Below are 12,158 nucleotides of genomic sequence, written 5' to 3'. Positions count from 1 at the left end.
GTGGGATTGCAGACTGGTACAGCCATTCTGGAAATCAGTCTGGAGGTTCCTCAGAAAATTGGACATTGAACTACCTGAGGACCCAGCTATACCTCTCTTGGGCATATACCCAAAAGATGCCCCAACATATAACAAAGACACATGCTCCACTATGTTCATAGCAGCATTATTTATAATAGCCAGAAGCTGGAAAGAACCCAGATGCCCTTCAATAGAGGAATGGATTCAGAAAATGTGGTACATCTATACAATGGAATATTACTCAGCTATCAAAAACAATGACTTTATGTAATTCACAGGTAAATGGATGGAACTGGAAAATATCATCCTGAGTGAAGTAACCTATTCACAGAAAAACACACATGGTATGCACTCATTGATAAGTGGCTATTAGCCCAAATGCTTGAATTACCCTAGATGCAAAGAACACATGAAACCCAAGAACCATGAGCAAAATGCGAATGCTTCACTCCTTCTTTAGAAGGGGAACAAGAATACCCTTGGCAGGGAATAGGGAGGCAAAGTTTAGAACAGAGGCAGAAGGATCACCCATTCAGAGCCTGCCCCACATGTGGCCCATACTTATACAGCCACCAAACTAGGTAAGTTGGATGAAGCAAAGAAGTGCAGGCAGACAGGAACCAGATGTAGATCTCTCCTGAGAGACACAGCCAGAATACAGCAAATACAGTGGCGAATGCCAGCAGCAAACCACTGAACTGGGAATGGGACCCCTGTTGAAGGAATCAGAGAATGGACTGGAAGAGCTTGAAGGAGCTCGAAACCCCACATGAACAACAATGCCAACCAAGCAGAGCTTCCAGGGACCAAGCCACTACCCAAAGACTATTCATGGTCTGACCCTGGGCTCCAACCTCATAGGTAGCAATGAATAGCCTAGTTATAGCACCAGTCTTGGTCCTGCCAAGACTGAACACCTAGTGAAAGTGATTGTTGGGGGGAGGGTGGTAATGGGTGGAGGATGGGGAGGGGAACACCCATAAAGAGGGGTAGGGGAAGGGGTTAGGGGGATGTTTGCCTGGAAACCGGGAAAGGGAATAACATTTGAAATGAAAATAAATACTCAAGTTAATAAAGATAAAAAAGACCCACATTATTAGATCTGCTACTTTATAGAAAAGAATGGTGTTAACAATACAATATGTGGCTGATCTGGTGACCCATACCCAGAAACATCTTGACTCCAACATGCTCCAACACAACCACACTAACCTGTGGGACATTTGCCGCCCCACACTCCCACTTAATGTGTGGCCAATCAGGGAACACAATGGAGCACAGTAGAGGCTGATCCTATCTGCCCTGCCCTGTTGGACACATATCTTCCTCTGGCACAAACTAGGCCAGGGACAGGGCAGATGCCCCAGACCCCTCCCAATCTGAATTTCAGAAACTCTGTCACACTTAGGCTGATAGGTGCATAGGAAGGACAGGATCTTTGAGGAAACATCAAGGCCAGTTTACACTTGAAATAAACAGATGGTGTGGGAAAAGTGCAAGAACATCTACTAGTGAAATGAATTCCACTTGGAATGATCTGAACCCAGCTCTCCAACCAAAGCAAACCACAGCTGAATAGCAAGACTCTGACCTAAAATCTCTTATCATGAAGATGAGAGAGGATGTTAAGGCATATAGGAATAACTCACTTAAAGAAATAAAGTAAAACACAGGAAAACAGGTAGTAGCCCTTTAAAAGGGAACACATAAATCCCTTAAAGTTACACAGGAAAACAAACTCAAACTGGTGAAGGAATGGAACAAAACCATCCAGGATCTAAAACTGGAAATACAGCCAATAAAGAGATCATAAAGGGAGACAACCCTGGGAATGGAAAACCTAGGAAAGAGATCAGGAGTCATAGCTGCAATTATCACCAACAGAATACAAGAGATAGTCTTTTCTCTGGATGGTGGAGGCCATGCAGCGACGCCCTTAGTCTGAGCAAAGAACTGTGGGCAGAGGCAGTCGGAGTTAGGACTGGGAGACAGACACTTGACTGTGTTCAAATCGAAGTTAAGGGTGCAAAAATGCAGAGCAAAAAAACCTTTAACTTGGAGAAGCAGAATCATACTCCAAGGAAGCACCATCAGCATCACCACCAGCAGCACCATCAGCAATAGCAGCAGCAGCTGCAGCAGGAGCAGCAGCAGCCACCCCCACCAATACCTGCAAATGGACAGCAGGCCAGCAGCCAGAATGAAGGCTTGACTATTGACCTGAAGAATTTTAGGAAATCAGGAGAGAAGACCTTTACCCAACGTAGCCGTCTCTTTGTGCGCAATCTTCCCCCTGACATCACTGAGGAGGAAATGAGGAAACTTTTTGAGAAATATGGAAAAGCAGGCAAAGTTTTCATTCATAAGGATAAAGACTTTGGCTTTATTCGCTTGGAAACATGAACCCTAGCGGAAATTGCCAAAGTGGAGCTGGACAACATGCCACTCCATGGAAAGCAGCTGCGAGTGCGCTTTGCTTGTCATAGTGCATCCCTTACGGTTCACAACCTTCCTCAGTACGTGTCCAACGAACTGCTGGAAGAAGACTTTTCTGTGTTTGGCCAGATGGAGAGGGCTGTAGTCATTGTGGATGACCAAGGAAGACCCTCGGGGAAAGGCATTGTTGAGTTCTCAGGGAAGCCAGTTGCTCGGAAAGCTCTGGACAGATGCAGTGAAGGCTCCTTCTTGCTAACCACATTTCCTCAGCCTGTGACTGTGGAGCTTATAGACAAGTTAAATGATGAAGAGGGACTTCCAGAGAAGCTGGTTATAAAAAACCAGCAATTTCACAAGGAGAGAGAACAGCCACCCTGACTGGGTCCTTTGAATATGAGTATGCCATGCACTGGAAGGCTCTCATTGAGATGGAGAAGCAACAGCAGGATCAAGTGGATCGAAACATCAAGGAGGCTCATGAGAAGCTGGAGATCGAAATGGAGGTAGCACGCCATGAGCACCAGGTTATGCTAATGAGGCAGGATTTGATGAGATGTCAAGAAGAGCTTTGAAGAATGGAGGAGCTGCATAGCCAAGAGGTTCAGAAAAGAAAGCAGTTACAACTCAGGCAGGAAGAGGAACGCAAGCGCCATGAGGAAGAGATGCGGCGACAGCAAGAAGAAATGATGCGACGGCAGCAGGAAGGACTCAAGGGAACCTTCCCTGATGTAAGAGAGCAAGAGATACGGATGGGCCAAATGGCTATGGGAGGTGCTATGGACATAAACAATAGAGGCACCATGCCCCCTGCTCCTGTGCCACCTGGTACTCCAGCTCCTCCAGGACCTGCCACTATGATGACTATGATGCCAGATGGAACCCTTGGACTGACTCCACCAACAACTGAACGCTTTGGCCAAGCTGCTACAATGGAAGGAATTGGAGCAATTGGTGGAACTCCTCCTGCATTCAACCGTCCAGCTCCTGGAGCTGAATTTGCTCCAAATAAACGCTGCCGATATTAGATAAAGTTGCATTGTCTAGTTTCCTGCAGCCCTTAAAAGAAGGGCCCTTTTTGGACTAGCCAGAATTCTACCATGGAAAAGTGTTAATGGTTCTTCCCAATAGATAGGTCTTCCCTGCTTGTTCTATTCTAGGGAGTATGCTTTACAGCACAGGGGCAAGGGAGGAGTGGTATTTAACAAATCAAAGTCTGAGGTATAGTGCGTTATCAAGTCTGTCTGGTGCATTCCTGAAGTATATTGATTGTTGGGGGCCTGGAGAACCACAGGAAAATGGACTCAGTTCCATTAATCTTGATCATTACTCTCCTCTCCTCTCCTCCTCTCTCTCTCTCTCTCCTCTCTCTCTCTCTCTCTCTCTCTCTCTCTCTCTCTCTCTCTCTCATCTTTTAATTTTTTATCTTTATTCCCCTCAACCCCAGAGACACTGCCATGTATACCACAAAACCTAAACATCCTCCAATGACACAGCCCAATTCCTCTATTCACTCCCAGGTGAGAATTCAGACAAATGTCCACAGAGGTTACAGCATACATATGGTTCTGTTATATCTCATATATGATCCCTTCATGTCGTAAGGAAGATGTGTTCTCTTAGAGGTTTTCATTTTAGTGTATCTTAGAAGAAATCTTGTGTTAACTTGCCTCCATCTTCTTCTTGGGTAAGGACTACACTTTCATGTGTCTGCTGTTGCTGTCCACAGCTTTTCTTGACAGGCCTAGTACAATCTTGGGAACAGGATTGCTGTGTGTTGAAGGTCTGACAGTAGCTCTTAGTCTTGCCTATCTTAGGTAGTTGTGCTGTGCATTTAAAAATTGGTGTACTATGATTTTTTCCTGATACCTTCAATTTGAAATTTTTTCTGAGAAATGGAACAGTAATGCAGCATCACCTTATTAAAGTACATTTGAAGCCTTTAAAAAAAGAGTATAAGAGATAAAAGAGAGAATCTTAGGCATATAAGATAACATAGAAGACAACAGTCAAAGAAAATATAGAACATAAAAATCTCCTAACCCAAAACATCCTGGAAATTCAGGACACAATGAAAAGAGCAGACCTAAGAATAATAGAAACAGAAGAGAGGATATTCCCAGCTAAACAGGCCAGGAAACACCTTCAACAAAATCATAGAAGAAAATTTCCATAAGAAGAAGAATATTAAAAGTAGTAAGGGGAAAAGGCCAAGTAACATATAAAGAAATACCTACCAGAATTACACCAGACTTCTCAATAGAGACTAAAAGCCTGAAAATCTTTCATAGATGTCATACAGACTGGAAGAAAAAAATGGCAGCCCAGACTCCTCTACCCAGCAAAACTCTAAATTACCATAAATGAAGAAACCAAGACATTCCATGGCAAAACCAAATTTAAACTATATCTTTCCATTAATTCAGCCCAACAGAGGATAATACATGGAAAATTCCAAAACAAGGAGAGAAACTGTGCCAAGAAAAAAACCAAGAAATTATCATCTCACAAGAAACCTAAGAGTAAAGAACCATAGGAACACAATGCTACGACTAACAACAAAAATACCAAGAACAAACAATCATTAGTCTTTAATATTTCCCAGCATCAATGGACTCAGTTCCCTAGTAAAAGGATATAGGTTAACAGACCGAACATGACTGAGCATGTTGTTGCATTCAGGAAACACATATCAATGACAGACACTACGCCAGAATAAAAGGCTGGAAATTTTTTTCAAGCAAATTGTCCAAGAATTAAGCTAGAGTAGACTTCCTAATATTCATTAAATAGACTTTCAACAAAAGTAATCAAAACAAATTGGGAAGGACACTCTAAGCAAACTCTAAGCAAAATGTTTCTCATCCAAGGAAAATGTAGAAAGATGAATTTTCAATTCTGAACATCTACACTACAAATGCAAGGTTATTCACATTTTTAAAATAAACATTATTAAAGCTCAAAACACTCATTGATCATCACAAATAATACTGGGAAATTTCAACAACCCACTCTCACAAAGGAACTGATCATGTTAACAGATACTAAACAGACACAGTGAAACTAAGAGAGGTAATGAAACACTGGATTTAATACATATCTACAGAATAATTCACCCTAAAACAAAAGTATATAACTTCTGATCAGCACCTCACAGTACATTCTCCAAAACTGACCATGAAATTGGAAACAAAACAGGTCTCAACAGATATAAGGAGATTGAAATAATTCCATGATCACTGTGGACTAAGGCTGGCCTTCAATAACAACAAAAACAACAGAAAGCTCCTACTCATGAAAACTGAATAACTCTCTACTCAGTGAAAATTGATCAGGAAAGAAATAAAGGAATTGAAATCTTTCTAGAATTTAATGCAAATGAAGGCATAGCAGAGCCAAACTTATGGGACAGTATGAAAGCAGTGATAAGAGGAAAACTTATACCACTGACTACTTACATAGAGAAATTGAAAAGATCTTACACTAGAAACTTAACTGCGTATTTGAAATCTCTAGAACAAAAAGAAGGAAACACAACCAAGAGGAGTAGATAGCAGGATATAATCAAACTCAGACCTGAAATCAACCAATCAGATACAAAGAGAAGTACACATGGAATCAACAAAAATAAGGACTGGTTCTATGAGAAAATCAACACAATATATAAACCCTTAGATAGATTAACTAAAGGGCACAGAGTATTTAAATTAATAAAATCAGAAAAGAAAAGAAAGGGATACATAAAAACAGAAGCTGAGATAACTCAAAAAATCCCATCAGATTCTCTTTTAATAGCCTATACTTACCAAAACTGGAAAATCTAGATGAAGTGGATGATTTTCCAGACAGATACTAGGTAGCAAAGTTGATTCAGAACCAGGTAAACTATGTAAACAGTCCCATAACCCCTAAGGAAATACAAGCAGTCATTGAAAGTATCTCAAATAAAAAATCCCAAGACCAGATAGTTTTAGTGTAGTATTCTATCAGACCTTCAAAGAATACCTAGTATAAATACTTCTCAAAATATACCACAAATTTAAAAAAAGGAATACTACCAAACTCATTCTATGAAGCCACTGTTATGTTGATATCTAAGCCACACAAAGACCAAAGAAAGAGATTTTCAGACTAATTCCACATATGAAAAAATGCTCAATAAGTATCAATGAAATAAAAATGAAAATGAAATAAAATAAATACTAAATAAAATACTTAAAAACTACTCAATAAAATTCTCAAAAACAACCCAAGAATACATCAAAACCATCATTCAAGTAAGCTTCATCTCAGGGATTCAGGGATTTTTCAATATACATACATTTGATAACATAATCCACTGCATAAACAAACTAAAAAGAGAATAACATGATCATCTCTTTAGAAGCGGAAAAAATCTTGAACAAAATACAAACCCCTTCATGTTAAAAGTTTTTGCAAGATCAGAAATTCAAGACACATGCATATACATATTATACAGCAAACCAATAGCCAACATCAAATTAAATGGAGAGAAACTTTAAGCAATCCCATTAAAATCAGGGAAAAGACAAAGCTGCCTATTCTCTTCCTGTTTACACAATGTAGTATTCAAAGTTCTATCTAGAACAATTAGATAAGAAAAATAGGTCAAAGTCATACAAATTGGAAAGGAAGGAGTCAAGGTATCACTATTTGCAGATTATATGATAGCATGCATAAATTACCCCATAAATCCTACCATAGAACTCATACTGCTACTGGTTTGCAGGATGAAAAGTGTGTCTAGACCTGCCCCTTGTGTCCTGCCAGGGACTTTATCCATGAGACTTGTTTTCCCATGTGCATGTGGTCATCTGCCTCTCCTACACTTGGGTTCTCTCACATTTTCTGGTGTTCTTCCCATCCCTGCCCCTTCTTGGCTGCTCACCGTAGCTGCGAGAAAAGCAGCTTTTGCCCTGTCCCCTTCGGATTCTGTTCACTGAGAAGCATTATCCTGCATGCAGGCTTAACCATCTGGGTACACATGTTCATGCTCACTCATGCCCCTGTATGCGCACCTCGTCTTTCTCTTCCCTCCCTCCCTCCTCCTCCTCGTCCTCCTCCTCCTTCTCATCCTCCTCATCCTCCTCATCCTCATCCTCCTCGTCCTCCTCGTCCTCGACTTCGTCCTCCTCCTCCTTCCTCCCTTACTCCCTCCCTCCCCCCCTCTCTCTGCAGGGGACTTGGGAGGTAAGCTGCAAGCCCCTGCTGCCCCCCACAAGAATAGCATGTCCTCTTTGTGCCTCCCTTCTCCCTGCCCACTGTGGTGTGGGCCAGCACTGGACTGCAGCCAGAAGCCCTGGACCAGGGCTTCTGGCTACTAGGAGGAAGTTCTGCTGTACCTGCCTATGTCAGAGCAGTGAAAGCCACAGAACCACTTTCACCCCTTGACATAACTGCTGCTGTCATTGCCTTTCAGCAGCATTGTGCCCCCATGTTCCCTGGGGATGCACGCCATTATCAAGGGTCCTAGCAATCTGTGCTCTTCAGCCTACAGACTACAGCCTCTTTCTACCTCAGTCCGCACATGTGCCTGGTGCCCCAACTTCACATGTGTATGCATGTTTCTCCCTCCCTCCACAGTCTAGCCACTCCCGCAGCTTGCCTGCCAGCTCAGTTCCTGTCTTAGGCCTGAACCCACTTGTACAAACTCACTTCCTGTCACCATGACCTCAAGCCACTGCTGCCAGCTCTCAATTCTGATCCATGCCAACTCTAAGCAAAATGTTTCTCGACTATTGCAAAGCTACATGTTTCTCTGTTAATGCAAAATATGTTTTCCTCTACTTAAACAACCAACCTGTCAAAGTTACTTAAGATTTTTGTTCCTATCCTGTCTTGACAAATAATGATTTTTGCTACTGCCATTAAATTATGGTGTGCTCTATTCAGATATATCCAATTGATGTAGCCCTCGATCTTGACAGAAGTCTGCTAATTATTATTATATTTAAGTAAATGAGAGATAAAAATCTCCCAAAGTGTGTTTACTCCATAAGGTATCAGAAGATGTGGACACAGTTTCAAGAGACTCCCTGTGTTGTGATATGATAACCACTGAGAAACAACAGTGGACAAAAGTAGATACTCTCAGAGTCAATTGATTTTTCTAAATTAAGGTAAGCCATTTCTCCTGCCATACATAACTATTCCGCAGAAGAAAAAAAAGCCCCGTGTCTTCTGGGCTTGAAAGTCAGAATGACCACCCAAGTTTCCATGGAACCACAGAGACCACCAGAAACTGGACTATAAGTGAAGTCTGTCATTTATTAAATTATATATGACTGCTAGATTATAATCTGTTCTACCCCAGACTTTTGACTACATTGACAGCTAAGTTAACTGTAGCTTGATAGATAGAAAGCAGACCTAGATCCGTACCCTAAGGTATATTTACTCATTAATAAATTCATTAACTAGATAAGACTGCAAGATTTCTTATAGATTTGACTTTCACAAATGTAATCAGTTACTTCTTTACCTAAACTTAGCTTCCATTGATTAAATCCTTCATATTTCCTCTTCTTGCTATGCCACTGTCCTAACATTATTTGAGTTCCTTTAAAGGTGTGTGATTCCAATTAACATTTCATTATACAATCCAACTATATAATCACAAATCCTTATTCCTTCTACTCCACAAAAAGCTTATCTTTCATGTTGTTCACTCATGTCATTATCTCTCTTGTAAATTTATAAGCTACAGGAAACCTACGCAGATATATCTCTGATGGACCAAATAGACTCCATCCAGTGTGTTTCAGAATCTTGTCAAGTCCAGACACTTATTACATCTAGGTCAGCTCCAGAAAAGCAATCTCCAGATGCTCCAATCTCCTCTCAGAGACACAGATGCTTCTATTAGACCTGTTTCTTCTGACATATCCATAGAACCTGCACAACAAGGAAATAGCCAATTCTCCTAAGGCCGTAGCCATCTTCATAGGTTCCCCAGAGACATGTTGCCTCAAAGCCAGCAGGAAGTAGTTAAAGATCAAAATGACCCTATTTCTGCTTCACCATAAACTCTTTCTATTTTTTTCTTTTTTAATTAAACCAAAACAGATAAATGTTAGAATTCTGTCTAAAACCCACCCCATAGATAACCTAGCTACAGCCAGGTATGCTCTGCAGTACTTGCCAACAGCCAGGTATGCCTGACACTATAAAAGTGGCTGCTTGCCTTATTTATAATAGCCAGAAGCTGGAAAGAACCCAGATGCCCTTCAACAGAGGAATGGATACAGAAAATGTGGTACATCTACACAATGGAATATTACTCAGCTATCAAAAACAATGCCTTTATGAAATTCATAGGCAAATGGTTGGAACTGGAAAATATCATCCTGAGTGAGGTAACCCAATCACAGAAAAACACACATGGTATGCACTCATTGATAAGTGGCTATTAGCCCAAATGCTTGAATTACCGTAGATGCCTAGAACAAATGAAACTCAAGACGGATGATCAAAATGTGAATGTTTCACTCCTTCTTTAAAAGGGGAACAAGAATACCCTTGGCAGGGAATAGAGAGGCAAAGATTAAAACAGAGACTGAAGGAACACCCATTCAGAGCCTGCCCCACATGTGGCCCATACATATACAGCCACCCAATTAGACAAGATGGATGAAGCAAAGAAGTGCAGGCAGACAGGAGCCGGATGTAGATCTCTCCTGAGAGACACAGCCAGAATACAGCAAATACAGAGGCGAATGCCAGCAGCAAACCACTGAACTGAGAACGGGACCCCTGTTGAAGGAATCAGAGAAAGAACTGGAAGAGCTTGAAGGGGCTTGAGACCCCATATGAACAACAATGCCAAGCAACCAGAGCTTCCAGGGACTAAGCCACTACCTAAAGACTATACATGGACTGACCCTGGACTCTGACCTCATAGGTAGCAATGAATATACTAGTAAGATCACCAGTTTAAGGGGAAACCCTGGGTCCTGCTAAGACTGAACCCCCAGTGAACGTGATTGTTGGGGGGAGGGCGGCAATGGGGGGAGGATGGGGAGGGGAACACACACAAAGAAGGGGAGGGGGAGGGTTTGGGGGATGTTGGCCTGGAAACCGGGAAAGGGAATAACACTCAAAATGTAAATAAGAAATACTCAAGTTAATTAAAAAAAGTATTATTGCAAAAAAAAACACTATTTCTTGTGTACATGTTTCTAGCCAATATTTTTTATTCTGTATTTATAAACTTGCAAAATAAAATCTAAGTTACTCTTAAAGGCAAAAAAAAGTGGCTGCTTGCCCCCTCCTCTCTCCCTTGCACACCTCTTGTTCCTCTCTTGCTCTTGCCTTCCTGCTCCTGCTTTCTTTCTCTTCTCTTCTCTTCTCTCCTCTTCTCTTCTCTTCTCTTTTCTCTTCTCTTCTCTCCTCTTCTCTTCTCTTCTCTTCTCTTCTCTCCTCTCCTCTCCTCTCCTCTCCTCTTCTCTTCTCTCTTCTTCCCTTCCCTTCCCTTCCCTTCCCTTCCCTTCCCTTCCCCCCCTCTCTCTCTGTCTTTCTCTACAACCCTCTTACCTCCCCTCCCTTGCATGGAATAAACTCTATTCTAAACTATAGTGCCTTATGGCTGGTCCCTTATGGGGAAGGGATACCTCAGCATGGGCCACAAAGACATCCCCTTCCCTAACACCTCACTACACCTCCATAGAACACATCCCCTCTCTGTATTTATATAAACCTATCACTTCATTTAAATAAATTCCTACTTCCATTAATTTTGACATGATTATATGGGTCAGTGGTCTTCCTGTCCTATTTATAGGATTAGCATCATATGGGCCTATGTTTTCATGAACAAACTGGCCAAGGTCTTATGAGTGAAACCTATGCATGAGATTAAAAAACATAGACTTTAACTCACCAAAGTTTAATTAAGTATTGCTATTGTTTAATGCCAAATCCTCCAACAGCAGAAACTGAAAATAAACTTAAATAGGCTGCCCTTAGGAAGGTAGCTGGTGTTCTGGTCTCAATTCCAATACTTCATACCACTTATATCTTAGAAAAGTTAACATTGTGAAATTACTTACAGAGATACATTGGTGGTTGATATTTGCTTGCCTATGGATAATGCTTCTACTAAAATTTCCATACGTGTGTCTAGTATAAGCTTTATCTACCATTATGATAGTATAAACAACATTATTTCTGATTTCAAAATTCATTCCATAAAAGTGTATAGTGGTTGGAATTTTGTTCATGGAATTCACATTTATTCACATTTCCCACTGTTCTAGTATAACTGGCTTGATAAAAACTATATCATTTCCAACAAAGTCATGGAAATTTCCATGGAGGTGCCAAAGTTGGCTTTACAGATGGGGTTAAACTCTATTGTTTTAATCAGTTCATAAATGGATAATGGAGGTCATTAGGGTTATACAATCTTTTGTGATTTCTTCTTCTATGGTACCTGTGATAGAGTTAATGTTAATCAGTTTAGCAGCAGCAAACCAAATTCAGCCCTATCCCCTTCTCTCAAGCCAAAGCTACAGTTACAGGTCAACCCTTTCATACCTAAAAATCTGGACTTGGTTTTCTTTGTGCTGTTAGGACTCCACCTGAGAAATGCAAACTCCTATGCAAGTTTGTTTTGCAGACAGGCTTAAGGCAAAGAAATGAAAACACTCTGATAGGTTCACCTTGCTGCTAGGCATTATGCTGAG

At 41.1% G+C, this 12,158-nt stretch overlaps 1 pseudogene; it reads left to right on the top strand.

Annotated features, from left to right (window-relative positions):
• The first annotated feature begins 1,045 nt into the window (after window positions 1-1,045).
• LOC134483556 (non-POU domain-containing octamer-binding protein-like) lies at window positions 1,046-10,456 on the top strand (annotated as a pseudogene).
• The last annotated feature ends 1,702 nt before the right edge of the window (window positions 10,457-12,158 follow it).

This window comes from Rattus norvegicus, chromosome 1 (assembly GCF_036323735.1).
Source record: "Rattus norvegicus strain BN/NHsdMcwi chromosome 1, GRCr8, whole genome shotgun sequence".
NCBI classification, from domain to species: Eukaryota; Metazoa; Chordata; class Mammalia; order Rodentia; family Muridae; genus Rattus; species Rattus norvegicus.
This window is presented reverse-complemented; position numbering and strand designations above follow the sequence as displayed.